Genomic DNA, 18,652 nt, shown 5'->3' with positions numbered 1-18,652 from the left:
GGCCAGTCTGTGCACCTCATGTTTGTCATCTGTAAGATGGGGATAATACTTGTACCTTGGCCATGGGGTTGTTTGATGACAGTGACAATGCCTGGTGGGAGGACACCCACAGACTTGGACAGGGCATGTGTGTCCCCGTCGTGGAGCTCAGGGGACAGTTGTCCACACACAGACAGCTGTGCCGAGCAGACTCGGAAGCATGTTCCTGCTTGAACAAAGTTCCATGGCCTTTTACCCCACTGAGGGCTCCTAGTCCAGGAGACGTCTCTTAGGTCCCACGAAAGCCCCTTTCCAGGCTCACAGTGGTGGTTAATGCCCTTCCGTCTCCTCTTCACCCTTCTGAGCGCCCTGCCTACACACTTGTCTGCCTCCAGGAGCAAGAGTTTGAGAACAAACCAGGAAGATTTCCCAAATGCCTTCTGCAAGGGTGAATCAAAGCCCGTTTTCCAAGATACACCATATTCCCAGCAGCTCCAGGCTGTAGACATGTCTGAAGTGTGTATGTACAGACACCTTTCCCTGCATATTTCAGATTACACATGGCTCTTCAGGCATTTACGATGTGACGTCATAATTATGTTTATGTTTGTCCCATTAGACCGGGAACTGTCGAGGGTGGGGACCCAATCTTAATTCAGCTTTTGTCCCAATAACAGTGCCTGGCACGTGGAGAGCAAGAATTATTTATTTTTCAGAAGAATAATAAAATAATGTAATGTTAGACTGAAACTTTGCTAATGATCCACATTCTTTTTCCTCAAGTATTTCTGTAGTGTATTCATACTGTGTGATTGAGTGAAAGCTATAAACCTTTCCAAAATCTAAAGGTAAACTGTAAACAGAATCAAGCAAAGATTTTCACAGTAAGTGCTTAGCATGTGGAGGCCCAGGGACTTTGGAATTACACGGTCCAGTCACAGCTCCAACAGCTGTCTCTGTTATGTGACCTTGAGCTAGCCTCAGGTTTCTCACCTAAAAATCAGAGAATCATTCGGTGATGTGAAGATTAATTGAGATACTGTGTAGAGCACTTAGTGCCAGGCATATAAATGCTCAATAATTATTCTCTTTATAATAATACCATTGTTAAATAAGATGAACCAGTTAAAATTTCTTCAAATACAATTACAGCATGATAAATTTTCTTCTTTGTTCGTAAGACTTTGATTCCAATATACGCAAATTAGAAGTCTCTTTTATGAGAGAGAGTTAGAAAATTGGGAACTAGAAAAGATACTGTAAAGCAAAGGTAAAGAAGTTATTTTTACAGTGAAATTTTGTCAAGTATGAAAAGGAATTAGAGCAAGTTATCATAAGCCTTAGAACTATACTCCAGTAGCATTTACGAGGAATAAAGCATATGCTTTGCAATAAAGTAATCCGGTCGGAGCTGAATCTGTACATAAATGTGCGTTAGGCCTGCATTCAGCTACAGTAAACAGAAGAGTCAATTTGGGAATATCTTAGTTGGATTGTTTTTCCCATAGAACAAGAAGTCTAGAAGTAGGCAGCTGTTGGCATTGATTTCAACCAAATCAGGGTTGAAATAATTGCAATTTGTGCACTTATGTTGGTTTTTCTCATATTTTTTGTGTTGTAAGAGGGCTGCTGCAGTTCCAGATTTCTTGTCCAATTTACACCAGGATGAAGGGAGAAAAAAGAAGGGCATGCCAGCTGCATCTTTCTCTTTTATCAGGAAACATGAGAACCTTCCAAGAGCCCCTAGAGGACTCGCACTTGTGTCTGGTTGGTCAGAACTGTGTAGTGCCTGCCGCTGGTCATAAGGGAGTGGGGGAAAGCAAGAGCTCTCCTGGGGCTGGATGCGTTGCTGCTGTGAACACAACCAGGATTCTGATCCTAGGGAAGTAGAGTTAGGGGAGTAGACACCAGCTGGGTTCTACCTTATGGGTTCCATCACATCAGGTTATAAAGAGGTCGTACTCCAGTGTTTCTTCTTCCCATGAAAATTATTCTGCATCTCTGATTCATGGGAGAATCCAAAGAGCAAGACACCGGAGGCTTAAATTGCTAACTTGGAGTGAAAAAGTTGTGTAACAGTTGGATGGGGAATCAGACAACTAGGCACATTTATTAACAGCAGTACGTACTAGTTCTTCTGATCCATGAACGCAAAGTATCTTTGCATTTGTTTGTGTCTTCAGTTTCTTTCATCTGAGTCTTACAGTTTTCAGCATACAGGTCTTTCACCTCCCTGGTAAAATGTCTCCCTAAGTATTTTGCTGTTTTTGATGCTGTTGTCATGGGATCGTTTTATTTCTTTTTTCAGATAGTTTATTGTTAATGTATAGAAACACACCTGATTTCTATATGTTGACTTTATATCCTGCAACGTTACTGAATGTATTGGTTAGTGGTGTCGGTTTTGTGTTTGAGTCTTCAGGGTTTTCTGCATGTAAGATCATGTCTGGGGGCCAGGCGCGCTGACCTGGAGCGCGTGTCCCGGGCGGTGACGCCGGCGGCGGGCTCCACGTGTGCGGCCGAGGGGCGCCTGATCCGGCCAGCGGGCGGCGCGCGGGGGAGACTGGAGCGGCGCGGGGTCAGGGGGCGGCGCGCTGTGCGAGACCCCCGCGTGGACATGGAAACGTGAGAGCGGGCGACTCCTGCTCCTTGTCTTCAGGGGGCGCCTTCCTCGCGCTCACCCGGGAAGTCCCGCGCTCCGCCGCCGCCTGGGCGTGTGGGAGCCGCGCCGGGCGGGGGTCCCGGAAGGTCGCGGTGTCGCCCCTCTTCCTCCTGCGCGTCCTTCGGGGCCCGGGGGAGGGGTCGGGACGGGCTGGGGGACAGCGGCACGTGGGCGCGCGGGGCGGGGGGCGCTGAACCCCGCGGCGACGGTTGCTGCGGATCCCGTGTCGGAATGAGAGTCCCCGGGCGCCCGCAGGGCCAGGCCCCCCCCCCCCCCCCCCCGCTTGCGCCCTTACGGCCTCACCTCCGGGAGCCTGGGGACCCTTCCCCCTGTGTGGGTCACACAGCCTTTCACAGGGCCGCACACTTTAAATTGGCCTCCCCATCTAAGACAGTGGCTGTATTGATTTCCTTTTTCCCACCTGCAAGGGGGGCGGCATCAGTGAGTAGACGGCAGCAGCTGACCCTTTAAAGGGATTATTGCTGAGAATCGGAATTGATCACTTCAACCTGGAAAGGTTTCTGGGCAGGGCCCAGGCTTAGAGCGGGACTGACACTTGGTGTTTGCGCAGACGCTGGGACCCAGAAATGATGGGGACCCTTCCTTCAGGAATTGGATGACACCTGGGGTGCGCGTTTCTGCCCTACACTTGGAGTTTTGCAAGGACTGCTTAGTTTTGTGTATTTGACCCTACACCTTTAGGTGTGTGGTTCATCCTTATGGTAAGAGCTCTGCATTCTTCAGCTCAAAGTCCGAGTGAGTCACTTGAGCCTTTGAGTTTCTCTCTTCCTCACCCTTTTACTTCTCTCAGTTTTCTTGGAGACAGTACTGGTTAAGTCTCTGGTTCTGTGTGTCCATTTCACACAGTGACGTCTTCTGGCGGTGGTAGCACAGAGAAACGGAGGGAAGCCAGCCTTGTGTACAGTTGCTTCAGGCTTGGGCCTATTGTCCTGTTGACGTTCTTTTTCTTCTGGTAGTGGTTACAAGTCTTCTTTTAAGTTAGTTTATATGAAATAATGTTTTCTGGCACCAGATCAGTCCATCGAGAGCAGTAGCTTGTTAGATCTGACAGCAAGCAGTGGAGGAAAGCTAGCAGATCATACTTGCCTGGATTCAAGTGCCTCCTGTGTGTCAAGCTCAGTGCGTAGACATATTTCAGTGCCCCTAGCAATCCAGTGGGGAGGGGAGAGTATGGTCCCCACTTTACAGATGAGGAGACTGAGGCTTCTGGAGGCCAGGCTGCTTGCCCCAGACTGCTGAGTAGTGGAGAGGCAGAGCTTGGCTTGTGTCTTCCCTGCAGGGCAGCAGAGCCCAAGAATGCTCCTGTTTGCAGGTCCAGTGTATGAGTATTTCCTGAGGGCTCCTAAAACACAGAGCCATTTACTTGTCCAGGCTCCAGTGCACCTCTGCTTGGAGTTGGGGGATGACCTGGTGACACCATTTCTAGCCCTGCTATGTCCTCAGAGAGCAGAGTTATAACAGCTGGCTTTTAAGAACCAAGCCACAAGGTCACTCCTTTGGTTTCCTTCCATAGCCTGCAACTCAGAAAACAATGTCCCTTTTCTGGGAAGCAGTGTAGATTGGGTGTTTTGAGAGTGATTTGCTAGACCCTCTTCTTACATACTCTCCTCCACCCTTCGTCTTTCATCCAGTTTCTTCCCTAAAATTCTGAAGCTGGTTTTTACAGAGGATTGCTTCTCATCTGGGATGTGGTGTAGAGAATGGGATGGCTCCTGTATCAATGATTTGGATACATTGTTATTTCTATTCAGATGACATCATTTTTTTAAAATGCCAAGTCATCTCTGTTAATGCAGTATTATTTGGCAGATCCTACAATCTTACATTTTGATAGTGAGGAAAGAAGTAAGGCTGCTCTTGGTAGAAAAAATCCTGGAAGGATTTGTACCAACATGTCAACAACAAAAAATCTTTGGATTAGGGTTAGCAGTAGGGTTTTGTTTGTTTGTTTATTTGTTTTTGTGTTTTGGTTAAGCTTTTTGGTATCTCTATTTTCTGATTTTTTAAAAGTTAAGGAATATTGTTTATTTCAGTAATAAAACACATTTTAAAGACTCCAATTCTCAGTTCTTCAGTAATTCTCACTTGTTTTGCATCATTTATTTTGTGAATTTCTACTGTTGCAAGTAGTGATTTCTGGATTGATTTAGTCAATAGATACCAGTGTGCGTACTGTGCCTCCAGTGCTCAGCGGCGTTTGCTGTGAGATTAGTGGGAGAGAAGTCATAACTAATCTCATAAACTTGGGGAAACTTACAAGCGCCAAGGAGAGAGGGACCCTGTGACCTGGTGAGCAAGACTTGAGGGGGGGCCTTCAGCTGGGATCAGAGGATGTGTAGGAGCTAAATAGGTAAAAGAGAAAAAGAGTTTTTCAGGCAGAGAGAGTGCTTGGGACTGAAGGAAGATCAGTGTGTTTGAAGCAGAGAGAGACAAACAGGCAGTCACTCCCCAGGGCTGAGGGGGTCTGGAATTTACCTTGAGAGCAGTGGAACCCCATTGAAGAGGATAAAGCAGGGGCTGGTGCAGTGAGGGTGTGCTGAGGCTCATAGTTAGGACCTCGTGGCCCTTGGATACCAGAGGACTGAAAGATGCACCTGAAGGAGGTGAGTGGGGAAGGAGCGAAGCCATTCTGAAATGTTGGCATTTTTTTCTGGTGTTTTGTTCTCTTGAGAAAAAATCAAGAATGACCCGCAAGGTCTTGAATATGTCAGTTTCCATGGGGGGAAAAAAATGTCACACCCTTAGCACTGAATCCATTTAAGGACTGTTGGTGTGCTAATCTCTGAAAGTGTGGACAACTCAAATGATTGGAGAACTACCTGTTTGCACTTGGGATGCTTCTGTGCCGTCAAATGGAACAGACAAGGCTATTTTCCTGAGGCTTATCCCCCCCCCCCATCATTGAGTTAATCTATACTCATTGTAGAAAACTAGGAAGATGATGAAATAGGTGAGTAGGTGAGGCCTTTATGAGCAGTTGTCCTGGGGTAATAGAGCATCGTTGGGATTTGCTTATAACAAATGTCAGGTTGGCAATAGTGGCAGAAACAGCAGAACGAGTTGGCAGTGTCGTTTTTGGAGGCTTACGGAATTGTGCTGCCACCTAAGTGTGGTTGTCAGAATGGATTCTCTTGAATTATCTGAGCTGTTCTAGGAGGTGAGTTAGACAATCTGGCCTCCGACTGCTATTCTTTCAGGTAACGAAACGTGTTTCATGTGCTAACTGTGCAAAGCTGTGTCTTTTCTTTGAGTTATGAAGGTAACGTGTTAGGATGGTTGAGTTAAAAAAAAAAGATGGGGGACCTGAAGTGGTGGCAGTGAGGTGGCAACAGTGAGATGGTGTTAGAAACAAAAGTCCCAGCTGGGGACAGATCTTGCATACTTGTGGATTCCAGCAAACAGGATCCAGGACATTTTAGTCAAGAGGAATGTCAGGCCACGGGCTTCTTGCCCCTTCCCTGGCTTTTGATGCTGTATTTGTGACTTCTTTTTGTCTGATGAAAGCGTAGGTTAGTCTTTTAGAAGACAAAGGAACTTACTCTAATTAGATACCTGCAGGTAGCCTTAGGAAGTGACTGGGAGTCATCTGGGAACCCTCCAGGGCATGTAGGAAAGGATCCTTGCAGCTTCAGTGTGCTGCACCCACTTTCCCTCTGTCTTCACAAATGTACTTGTTTCACAGGTGAGTTTGTCAGAGGCCTTGCTTTCCTGTTCTCCTGATTCCCAGTTCGTGGATTACTTACATAAAAGGACTGGAGACTTGATACCTAAGAAACAGAGGCCAGCATTTAAGGTAGAATGTGCTGGCAGGGGCTGGGCTGCACCCGAAAGGGGGGCCCCAGAAAGCTGAGGCAGGAGTTTGGGGGAAGGTTAGAGGCTGTAGGACTTTGAGGCTGCTTGGCCTCAAAGACAGACAGGCGCGGCTGCAACCAAGGGCAGGGAGGGTGGAGGCGGAGGCAGCATGGGGGACTGGGGAGGAGGTCTTCACTTGTTTGAGGTTGAAGAATCTTTCTGCCGTTCCTCCTGCAATTCCATCTCTAGATCTGGCACCACCCGACCCACCTTGCTGGACAGGTCTTTTGGTTTGAACCTTCAAACATAATTCTTCCTAAATGAGGTAATGCCTTTGAGTGCACTTAAAAAACTCCTGCTGCACTGTAGTGGTCAACCAGCTCCTCCTGGGGCCGGGGAGGTCGTTCCACAGCCAGTGCCTCCTGCTGTGTGCCAGGTGGGGCTGTGGGCCTGTTCCCAGGCAGCAGGTCCCTAGAGTGGTGGTGTGGGCCAGCTCTGGCTTTGGCTTGGACAGGTTGGGTGTGAGATCCACCGGCCACTTCCTAATGACTTGACCTTAGTGAACCTTGCCCTCTGTTTCCCATTTCTAAACAGGGAATAGTAATGTCTACGTTGAATAGCTGAGTTGGGAGTGAGATAATAAATGCAGGTGGCATAGCACAGCACCTGTTGTGTGTACCTGCTCAGTAAATTGGAGTCCAGGGAGTGTAGCATCGTGACTAGAATAGAGGAGGCAGAGCCCAGAAGCACGGTGACTCCTCCGCTTCTCTCGTGTGGAGCACCTCCATGCTTGTGGGAGAAACCGTCACTGTCTGCTCTGTGTCCCTTGGAGCTACAGCCTCTCCCCACATTTCAGATGGAAGAAGGTGAAGTCCTTACAGAGGGTGGTACTTGTCAGGGCCACTTTGGTGATTTTTCTACAGCTGGGGTTGGGCCCTGGCCTTTCTGATGTCAGACTGTGAATGTTTTTGCCACCAGCCTTGGCGCCTCCCTAGAGATACAGGGTGGCTGGGGTGGTGATGCCTCACCAGGGCAGAGGAGCCACAGCCCCTTTTTCTGACCCGGGCTTACTGAGCCCCACATTCTGACTTTCAGGGAGAGCCCCTCCATCTGTTAAGATGGGAAGATGTTTGCCAGGCAGCTCTCTCATGGGGTCCTGCCTTTGAGAATCAAGAGGGTCCCCTGTACCTCTGGTTTTACCCCTGAGTAGACTCTGGCCAGGTATGGGAAGTGGACTGCTGGATGGTGCTTGCAGTGACAGATGAGAAGGTCCGGGCCCGGATCCCGTCCTTCTTCCACACCTGCACTTACAGCTCTCTAGCCAGCTCGGGAATTTGACGGGTCTGGCTTTGTCGCTGACTGCAGCTTCCTGCTCTTCAGCTTTGGGTGGGTTGTCTGGACACCTGGCTTCAGCTTTCCCATCCATAGATGGGGACTGCGTCTTTAACTTCATGGGATGGCTGTGAGGACAAGTGGGAAATGTTTGAAAGTGGTCAGGGGTACCCTAGCCCTTGCTCCTCCATTCACCTCTGAGACAGAATCCTTTTCCCCCTAGTTGACAACTACATGATGATCCCCCTGGAGTCTCGCATCTCAGTTACCACGCCCAGTGAACCACTCAGATCGAGGAACTAGATTTTGTTTGTCATAAAATCCCACCACAACCTCACCATTTGGAGGTCTTCAGGAGTCATTGTAAGGAGATCTCACCTATAAAGGTCAGTCAGGTTATCCCAGAAAGGAAGTGAAAAAAACCCTGTGGCCTTAAATCTGCCTATAATCCCAATATAACATTTCCTCCTGTCCCAGTTGCTCAGTGCGGTTAGCCTTTGAGTCAATGGCTCTTAAACTTGACAACACATTTTTACGTTAGAGGCAGCTGCTCACCAAAACCTTGGAGGGGAGCAGGTTTCAGGCCAGGATCTTCACTTGAGTTTCCGTATGGTGGAATTTTGTAGCAGTGGCAACAGATTTTAAGTTTTCTTGTGTATTTTGGGCAGGCTTAATCTGCCAGCCAGTTCTTTTGTTTGTTTGTTTTATTTGGAGGGGGAGGTATATAGGTTTATTCATTCATTCATTTATTATTATTTTCTTAATGGAGGTGCTGGGGATTGAACCCAGGATCTGGTGCATGCTAAGCATGTACTCTATCACTGAGCTATACCCTCCCCCTGCCAAGCAGTTCTTAAGGCTTTGCTGCTACGACCTTCATTCATCCTCAGAGGAAACACATTTTTCCCAGTTGCTCAGTCGTTTGGGGAAAGTAGGAGCAGGCAAACTGAATTCTTGGTTTGAAGACATTGACTGAATTGGTTCCGTCACTCCAGACCCGTGATGTTCTCAGGACTTGCAGGTTATTGACCGAACACCTGAACTTCATTTTCTGTTCTCTCGTCTACTGTTCTTGTGCATGCAAAAGTTTAATGCCCATCGCCTTCAGTGGCAGGGGGTTCTTTCAGAGGATTCTGGAATCAGATTCCTCCCTGGGATTCTCTTATACCCACTGGAACCCTGGGATATTTTGAGGATTTCATTACTGTTTTCCTTAACACTTACTTAATTAGCTGACCTTGTCAGCAGTTTTGTATGTGGATCATCTGTCTTTTGCTTCCCCTCCCCAAACCTTTTAAGTTTTTACCGTTAAGTTTTTATTCTGTCGTTCAGCCTTACAAGTGACATTGCCTGATGCTGGAGTCTGGGGAGGACACCGGAGGAGCCTCAGGTGTCAGTAGTAGGTACTGCTTGGTCTGCTTTTGAAGTTTTCTTGGTCAACGATATTAATGGACTGAGTCTGGGTTGAAATGTAATTGCAGCCTTACTGTCAGTTTATATTTGTCAGGCAGAACGTTAGAAATGTAACCACTCTTGGTCCTTGGGCAGCAGATAAGTTTAACATTCACCTGGAGCTGGCTAGCTTGCTTCTGTGTGCTGTTTTGCTGAAGCCAGCATGCAGCATACAGACTTCAAGATGAGCGGGGCATCTTGATGTTTAGAACTGGAAAACTGAGGCCTGAGAGGAGGAGTGGCCCTCCCGGGGTTGACCTGCAGAGGAGGAGAACATAGATCTCTGTTCCCTTCCGGAGTGGTCTGATCTCTGTCATTCTTATTTCTTCATGGCTTAGTTAGTTCAGTGTTTTTTGTTTTTAGGTTCTTCTCTTTATTTACATAGGTCCATAGGCAGGTTTCCTTCCTCAGGGCCTTGTCTTTTTTAGGTCATCGTTGTGTTTCTAATGTGAAGATGGGACAGGGCACAGTGAAGAATTTTGGAATTCTTCACTCAGGGCTGGTTCTGAATCTCAGGGCTGCCTTAAACAAACAAACAAACAAAACCCCCGAAACTCGATTCCTGTTCTGAAATCGAGTGGGTGATGGCTTTCAATTTTAAGAGCATTAAACTGCTTTTCCTCATCTATTGAAAAAGAGTAATGGCACTTATTATTGAACTTCAGGTGAACCATTTTGGGTGATCATTTCAAGATTCAAGAAAGCAACCCGTATAAATTAAACAAGGTGGAGTGGGCTAGACGTCAGCTCCTGTGTCAGGCTCTGCTGGTCAGCTGTGCGAGAGTCCAGGGTGAGAGCGGAGGGCCTTAACACTTAGATAAGGGTGAGTCTAGAACAGCATAACCCAGCTGCTGAAAAGCTTTCAGGGAGGTTATTTCTCACATATTCTTTGTATGTGGGGGAGTATGTCCTGCTTGCTGAAGTGGTCATTTAACCATTTCACAGGAGAACTGGTTAGAGGAATTGAACATGCTTTTGGAAGAGACAGTATCGGGGGTTGGAAGTGGGGAAGGAGTTCTAGGAGGCCCACTGGTGAGTTGGGATCTGGGCTCAGGATTGGACGGTAGGCCTTTCCTCCTGCTGGTGCCATTAAGCACCCACTCACCCTCTCAGGGAAGTTGGAGGGGCTCTTACTTTCCAGAGGTGAGGTCAGGTGACCTTGCCACCAAAGGCAGCAAAAGTGGACAGGTCACCACCGGGGGAAGGTGCTCAGCTTTGGGTGAGCAGGTAAGAGACATGCACTGGCCTTTAAGTGAAGTTTAAGATGGTGGGAGCATGTGCACTTTGTTGCCTTGGTTTATTGCAGAAGGGAGAAGAAACTTAAATTGCTTAGAAAAATTAGGGTCACTCTGATCAGTTTAACCAGTCTTCTGAGTCTGTTGAACCAGTGTTGGCTTATTTTAAAAAGCTATTTTAAAAAGTTAACCCATTGACATTAAAAGAATCTGAGTACGTGCTTTTTAAAATATATATATTTTTATTGAAGTATAGGCAGTTTACAATGTGTCAATTTCTGGTGTACAGCACAATGCTTCAGTCATATGTAAACATACATACATTCGTTTTCATATTCTTTTTCACCGTAAGTTACTATAAGATACTGAATGTAGTTCCTTGTGCTCTACGTATGAACTTGTTGTTCATCTCCCATTGACATTTCAGAGCTTAAACTACTCAGGAGGTGCCACATGGAGTGAAACGCAGCACAGGCTTCTCATTACCGCACAACGGGATGGCCAGAGCAGGGGATGCTAGCTGTGTGACTCTCTGAGCAGAGCTTCTGAGCCAGCTGGCCGAGATGGGTGGGGGGCAGGGATGTAGAGAAGTCCTTGTGACCAGGTGGTCCCAGCCCCAGGCCAGCCCCTCAGGCTTCAGTAGTCCTCATTTTAACTGAAGTGTGTTGTGCAAATATACTTTTTGTTACATGCCATGATGTGAGAAAGACGGGGGATCTGATTTGTGCCCTCCGTGCACACTATTCTGAGAAGAGATGGTTTTCTTGGTCTTGGGTTCACAGATATTGTGAAGAAGGTTTGTCATGCTGGGCTAAACTGTTTACAAGGAGTATTCCCTGCACTGGAGTGTCAGGAAGGGATGGAGTTGGCAGATCCACTTCCTGGACCTCAGGGTTTATGTGAAGTCTTAGTGGAGGTAAGGTTGAAAAATGATTATTGCTGATGACCTTAAATGGAAGGCTTTTGACACCTCATCCTGAAAGAATGGGGAGCCCTCACATTAGTGAGGAGGAGAATGTCGATTTGAAATGGGCAGGGAAGCCAGTGAGGTAAAAGGGTGATTGATAAGAGGCCGGCATGAACTAATATGGCCTTGAATTTGCCTGATAGGGAATAAAAGGCAGGGACAGGTGCCAGAGACACTGCATGGAGATTGGGTGGGGATTCACTTGATACCAAGGGCGGAGGACAAGACATCTGCCTATCCAGCAACTGGGGTCCTTTCCCTGCTGGGTGTGTGCTGTGCCCCTGGGTTCTAGTGATGGGTGAGATGGCCTGTTCCCATCCTGGGGGGTCTTACCACGAGACAGGGCAGGACACCGTGGGAAAGAGGAAGGACGGGCAGGAGTGTGTCTGAGAGGTGGCAGCCGAGTGAGAACTGGAAGGTGACACAGGCCCTGAGATAGTGGGTCTTTGTTTTTAGGGGTGCTGAGTTTGAGCAAAGGTGAGGTGAGCTGGGTCGTGGAGAGGATGGTCTGAGATGTTTCTACTGCCTGGGAGAATGGGAGTATTGGTCAGACAGCCTAGCCTGTGGCCCTGGATGGCCACTCCCTGTTTCCCTGGGCTGGGAGAACACAGTGGGTTGAGATGTGGAGGTCCTGTGTGACCATCAGGACCTAGGACCCACATGAACTAGAGGGGTGTGTCTTTGACTCTGGCAAATCTCAGCTGGCTCTGTGGATTGGGTGCAGAACTTGATAAAAGAAAAAAAAAATCATGTCTGTAGGTATAGATAGTTTTACTTCTTCCTTTCTGAGTTAAATACCTTGTATTTCTTTATTTTGCCTGATTGTATTCTAGCCAGGACTTCTAGTACTATGTTGAACAAGAGTGGTAAGAGTGGGCACCCTTGTCTTGGTTCTGATCTTAGGGGAAAAGCTTTCAACCTTTCAGCACTGAGTATGAAGTTAGTTGTAGCCATGTAGTATATGGCCTTTATGATGTTAAGATGTGTTCCTTCTAGAACCAGTTTGCTGAGAGTTTAGTCATGAAAGGATGTTGTTTTTTGTCAAATGCTTTTTCTGCATCTGTTGAGGGGATCATAGGATTTTTATCTCATGTTCTGTTAACATGGTATGTCACATGTATTGATTTGCATGTATTGAATCATTCTTGCATCCCAGCGTTAAATCCCACTTGATCATGGTGTAAGATCCTTTTAATATATTTTGGAATGCAGTTTGCTGATATTTTGTTGAGAACTTTTGCATCCGTGTTCATCAGGGATATTGGTGTGAAGGTTTTGTTTCCTAGAGTGTCCTTATCTGGCTTTGGTATCAGGGTCCTGCTGGTCTTGTATTTGGGAGTGTTCCCTCCTCTTCAATTGTTGCGAAGAGTTTGAAAAAGATTGGTGTTAATTACTCTTTAAATGTTTGATGGACTTCACCAGTGAAACCAACTTGTGTGGGGTTTTCTTTTTTGGGAGGTTTTGGATTACTGATTCAATCTCCTTATCCATCATTGGTCTACTCTTATTTTTTATTTCTTCCTGATTTATGCCTTGGTTAGTTGTATGTTTCTAGGGATTTATTTTTTCTAGGTTATCCATTTTGTTATATATAATTGTTCATAGTACTCTCTCATGATACTTTGTACAGTTGACCCTTGAACAACTCAGGGATTAATCCATGTAGAATTTATAGTCGGTCCTCTGTATTCTTAGTTCCTCCACATCCCTGAATTCAACCAGCCATGGACCTTGTAGCGCTGTAGTATTTACTACTGTGCTGTTACTATTTGCATATAAGTGGACCCATGCATTTCACGTCTGTGCTGTTCAGGAGTCAACTGTATTTCTGTGGTATCACTTCTGTTTCTATTTATTGAGTTTTCTTTTTCTTAGTCTACCTATAGGTTTTATTTTAAAAAACAGTTCTTAGTTTTGTTGATCTTTTCTATTATTTCTCTGGTTTCTATTTCATGTATTTCTGCTGTGATCTTTGTTATTTCCTTTCTTATGCTAACTTTGGGGTTGGTTTATTCTTTTTCTAGTTCTTTGAGCTGTAAAGCTAGGTTATTTATTGAAGATCTTCCTTTTTCCTTACTGTAGGCATGTATCACTGTAAACTTCCCTCTTAGAACTGCTTTTGCAGCATCCCATAGTTTTGGTATGTGCTCACATTTCATTTGATTCAACATACTGTTTGATTTCCCTTGTGATTTCTTTGACTTGTTGGTTGTTCAGGAGTGTGTCATTTAATTTCCTCATATATGTGGGTTTTCCATTTTCCTGTTTTTGATTTCCACTTTTATACCAGTATCAGTAAAGATACTTGGTGTGATTTCAACCTTTTAAATTTGCTAAGATTTGGTCTGTGCCCTGTCATGTGATCTATCCTTAGCAATACTCTGTGTGTACAGAATTCTGTTGTATATTCTGTTGTTGGATGGGGTGTCTTATATATGTCCATTGGGTCCATTTGGTCTAACATATGATTCAAGTCCAGTGTTTCTTTATTGATTTTCTGTCTGGATGACCTATCCATTGCTGACAGTATGGTATTGAAGTCCCCTATTAGCGTATTGTTGTCTATTTCTCCTTTTAGCTCTGTTAGTATTTCCTTAATATATTCGGGTGCCCTGGTGTTGAGTGCATATATATATTTCCAATTGTTAATTCCTTTCCTTTTTGACTCTTTCTACATTCCTTTGTGAATTGGTGATTTCCCTCCATTGTGCACCTCTGATTTCCTCGTCTTCATCTTTTGTGAGCCTACTCAGATTTTTTGCTTTGTGGTTATAATGAGACTTACATAAAACATCTTATAGATGAAACAGTGTATTACTCTGATAACAGCTTAACTTCAATCACATACAAATCTTTACTCTTTTATTCCTACTACCTCTTTTATGTTTTTATGTCACAGTTTGCCTCTTTTTGTATTGGGTATTCATTAGCAAATTATAGTAGCTATAGTTATTTTCTATACTCTTGTTCTAACCTTTGTACTAGAGTTAAGTTTTAACACACCATCATATTAGAGTTTTCTAAGTTTGGCTATGTATTTATCTTCGTCAGTGTATATGTTTCATGTTACTAGTTAGCCTCTTTTCATTTCAGCTTTAAGAACTTCTTTTTAGCATTTCTTGTTAGACATTTCTGTTGGTGATGAATTATATCAGCTTTTCTTTTTCTTTTTTTTTTTTTTGTCTTGTCTGGGAAAGTCTTTATTTCTCCTTCTTTTCTGAAGGATGACTTTGCCAGATGGAGTATTTTTGGTTGAGTTTTTTTTCTTTCTTTCATCACTTTGAATATATCATCCCACTCTCTCCTGAGCTGTAAGATTTCTGCTGAGAAATTCACTGACACCCCACTTTGGGTTCCTTTGTAGGTTACAGTCATGTTTTCTCTTGCTGCCTTTAGGTTTCTCTTTTTAAAGTGTTTGATTTTTGACAGTTTTATTATAATATGTCTTCGAGAGGACATTTCAGGTTGAGATAATGGGATAATCTATTTATTAGCTTCATGAAGTCTGTGTCCAAGTCTCTTCCCAGGTTTGGCAAGTTCTTAACTATTATTTCTTTAAATAAATATTCTGTCCTCTTTCTTCCTTCCTTTTCCTTCTGGAACTCTAATGATTTGGATTTTGCTCTTTTGAAGATGTCTCATAGATCCTGTAGGCGTCTTCACTCTTTATCATTTTTTTTTTTCCTTTTTTTCTCTTGAGACTGGATTATTTCCAAGTTCCTGTCTCATTGACGCTATCTTCGATGTGGTCTGCTCTGCTTTTGATGCTCTATTGCATTTTCCACTTCATTAAATTCTTAAGCTCCAGAATTTCTTTTGTTTTCTTTTTAATGATTTCTGTTTCTTTGTTATATTTCTCATTTTGATTGTGTACTGTTTCTTTATTTCATTAAATCATCTTTTTGTGGGTTTCTTTGTTTGTTTTTTGTAGCCCATGATGTTTCCTTAAAACAGCTATTTCGAATTTTTTATTGTGTATGTATTAGATTTTCGTGTTTGAGTTTGGTTACTGGGGGATTATTGTGATCTTGTGGTGATGTCACATCTCCTTCAGTTTTCATGCATCTGATGGAGTCCAGAACACACCAGCAGGAACTGCACTCCTTTAATGCCCTCCGGGAGTCTCATATGCTCTTCTCATGATTTGCTCCCTCTCCCCAGTCATGGACTCCCTCTGCAGTGCTCTGGATGCATGGTGAGAAATGAGAGAAAGGAGTCTCTTCAGTAGAGTCCCACACAGATTTAGAAACCAGGCATTCGGTCGGTGACTCTCCCTGTTCCCTGCAGGAGAAGCCACTGTCCATCTATTTAGCCATACGCCATACCTGTAACCTTACGTGGTGCCGGTAGAGACAAGCTGTTCCACTTACCCATTCCATCCAAACTCCTTTTTCTTCCCTCCAGTGGAGTGTTGGTCCTTCTCTGGAAATCTGGGCTTCCACAGAGGCTCTCTCATCTGAAGGTGACTGCCTGAGTCACTGCTCGCCCTGCACTCTCAGACTGTAGCTGAGAGGAGCTGGAACCAGTTCAGTCTCCTGTAGGTTTCACAGCTGGTGCTGAAGTCTGTGTGCTTATTACCCGGTGCTAGACTTGCCGTGGGTCCCGTGGGGTGAGGTGCTGGGCGGCACTTGTGTTCATGGATGATGCCTATTTTCTGTTCTTAAAGGGGCGGACGAAACAAAGGATGCAGTGCACCACTGTGGTGCTGATGCCATGCCAGTGGAAGTTTTAATATTTGCACTTGTTAATTTTTTCTTGAATGTACAGAAGAGGTTTCTGGATCATTGATTTCTTGATTTACCAGACAGAAAATAACCAGTGTGTGGTTCCCTGAGTCCCAGGTCTCACCTATGGGGCAATGGAAGTCAAATATCCTACATACACAAACTCTGTACTGTACTCAAGGGATGAAGAAAAATAAGTTTTCTGTGCTTTTTACAAAGGGGGAAGGGGCAACTGTCTCTCTTTCCCTTTCTGAGAGAGTTTCCCTGGAAATGTGTAAGTCTTTGGAATAAATAAATCTCTCTGAAAAAGACAGGCCCATTTGTTTTCAATTTTCAGAAATGTAGACACATCCCTCCAGGGTTAAGAAAACCTCTGGAGCTTTCACAGCATGTACATACAATTGTAACTAATTGTTAAGGTTGCTTTAGCTCAGAATCCCAAATTTCTGTAAAGTTTGCCCTGACAGCCCAAACTATGCAGTAGTGAGAACATTTTCCCTATAGTCCCACAGAGGGACGTTTCTTTATGATAAAATCTGTCAGGAAAATGTAAATTTATCTATGCCAAATAACAGAAATGCAAATGCATAGGGGAAAAATTAGGCAGAATTAAACGGAGAGACAGTTTCATAAGCACAACTGGAGATTTTGCTACACGTCAGGTACTGATGTAGCAGCTGGAGTTTTCAAAAATCATCAAAGGCAGAAAAATCTGGACACACTGTCAGCTACATGTTTAAGAATGTTGGCAAATTTCCCTTGAGAAAGATCACTAGCAATGAACAAAAATACCTGTTTCCTTAGCTCCTAGCAGCCTTGGGACTTAATATTTTTTAATTTTTTATTTGTTGCTCTGATAGGCAAGGGTTAGTACTTGTACTTATTTGCATTTCATTAACTGCTAAGTGATTGAACATTTTTGCATATGTTTGATTTTTTTAAATGGAGTACATTGCTAATTTTAGGTGTATTGTTATAGTTTTCCTTTATTTATATTTTATATTTGCAAATATTTCCCCCTTGTCATTAACTTTTTTCCTTGTAAAAAAATTTTTATGTATGTATTTATTTATTTTAACATTTTTTATTGATTTATAATCATTTTACAATGTTGTGTCAAATTCCAGTGTAGAGCACAATTTTTCAGTTATACACAAACATACATATACTCCTTGTAACATTTTTTTTCACTGTGAGCTACCATAAGATCTTGTATATATTTCCCTGTGCTACACAGTATAATCTTGTTTATCTGTTCTACAATTTTGAAATCCCAGTCTATCTGTACCCACCCCCCACCTCCTTGGCAACCACAAGTTTGTATTCTATGTCTATGAGTCTATTTCTGTTTTGTATTTATGCTTTGTTTGGGTTTTTTTGTTTTTTGTTTGTTTGTTGTTTTTTAGATTCCACATATGAGCGATCTCATATGGTGTTTTTCTTTCTCTTTCTGGCTTACTTCACTTAGAATGACATTCTCCAGGAACATCCATGTTGCTGCAAATGACGTTATGTTGTCAGTTTTTATGGCTGAGTAGTATTCCATTGTATAAATATACCACATCTTTATCCAGTCATCCGTTGATGGACATTTAGGCTGTTTCCATGTCTTGGCTATTGTAAATAATGCTGCTATGAACATTGGGGTGCAGGTGTCATCCTGAAGTAGGGTTCCTTCTGGATATATGCCCAGGAGCGGGATTCCTGGGTCATATGGTAAGTCTATTCCTAGTCTTTTGAGGAATCTCCATACTGTTTTCCACAGTGGCTGCACCAAACTGCATTCCCAGCAGCAGTCAGGGAGGGTCCCCTTTTCTCCACAGCCTCTCCAGCATTTGTCATTTGTGGACTTTTGAATGATGGCCAGTCTGACTGGTGTGAGGTGGTAACTCATTGTAGTTTTGGTTTGCATTTCTCTGATAATTAGTGATATTGAGCAATTTTTCATGTGTCTATTGATCATTTGTATGTCTTCCTTGGAGAATTGCTTGTTTAGGTCTTCTGCCCATTTTTGGATTGGGTTGTTTATTTTTTTCTTATTGAGTTGTATGAGCTGCTTATATATTGTGGAGATCAAGCCTTTGTCGGTTTCATTTGCAAAAATTTTCTCCCATTCCATAGGTTGTCTTTTTGTTTTACTTATGGTTTCCTTTGCTGTGCAGAAGCTTGTAAATTCCATTAGGTCCCATTTGTTTCCCCTTGTCATTAACTTTTAAACCATCCTTCTTACGTTCTTTAACTTAAAGAAGTTATAATATTTGTGTAGTCAAATCCACCTCTTTTTTTTTTTTTCCTTGTTTTTTTCATTTGGTTTCTGCAACTTATTTTCCGTGATTCTACTGATGACTTACAGTTCATTCAGGGTGTTATCTCATTTTAAAACTTACCCTGTAAAAGCAAGGAAGACTCCCTCCAATCAATGAAGCATTGAAGTGGGCCAATTAATTTCTGTCTGTTTTTACCACTTAGACTGTTAGTTGAAGTATTT

General features: G+C 43.9%; 1 long non-coding RNA gene across 12 annotated transcripts in view; it reads left to right on the top strand.

The window, feature by feature from the left end:
* The window catches only part of LOC105078618 (lanC-like protein 2), a 104,431-nt gene that overhangs the window by 9,077 nt on the left and 76,702 nt on the right, over positions 1-18,652 (top strand). The window contains exon 1 of one of the 12 annotated variants that reach the window (XR_012509687.1): positions 2,495-2,604. The exons of the other annotated variants lie outside the window; for them this stretch is intronic. This is a non-coding gene — a long non-coding RNA (lanC-like protein 2). Of the gene's footprint in view, positions 1-2,494; positions 2,605-18,652 lie in introns of those variants that run through there. 12 annotated transcript variants of the gene reach the window in all.

Source organism: Camelus bactrianus, chromosome 1 (assembly GCF_048773025.1).
Source record: "Camelus bactrianus isolate YW-2024 breed Bactrian camel chromosome 1, ASM4877302v1, whole genome shotgun sequence".
Classification (NCBI taxonomy): Eukaryota; Metazoa; Chordata; class Mammalia; order Artiodactyla; family Camelidae; genus Camelus; species Camelus bactrianus.
Note: the sequence above shows the minus strand (reverse complement) of the source record. Positions and strands in the feature narration are given on the sequence as shown.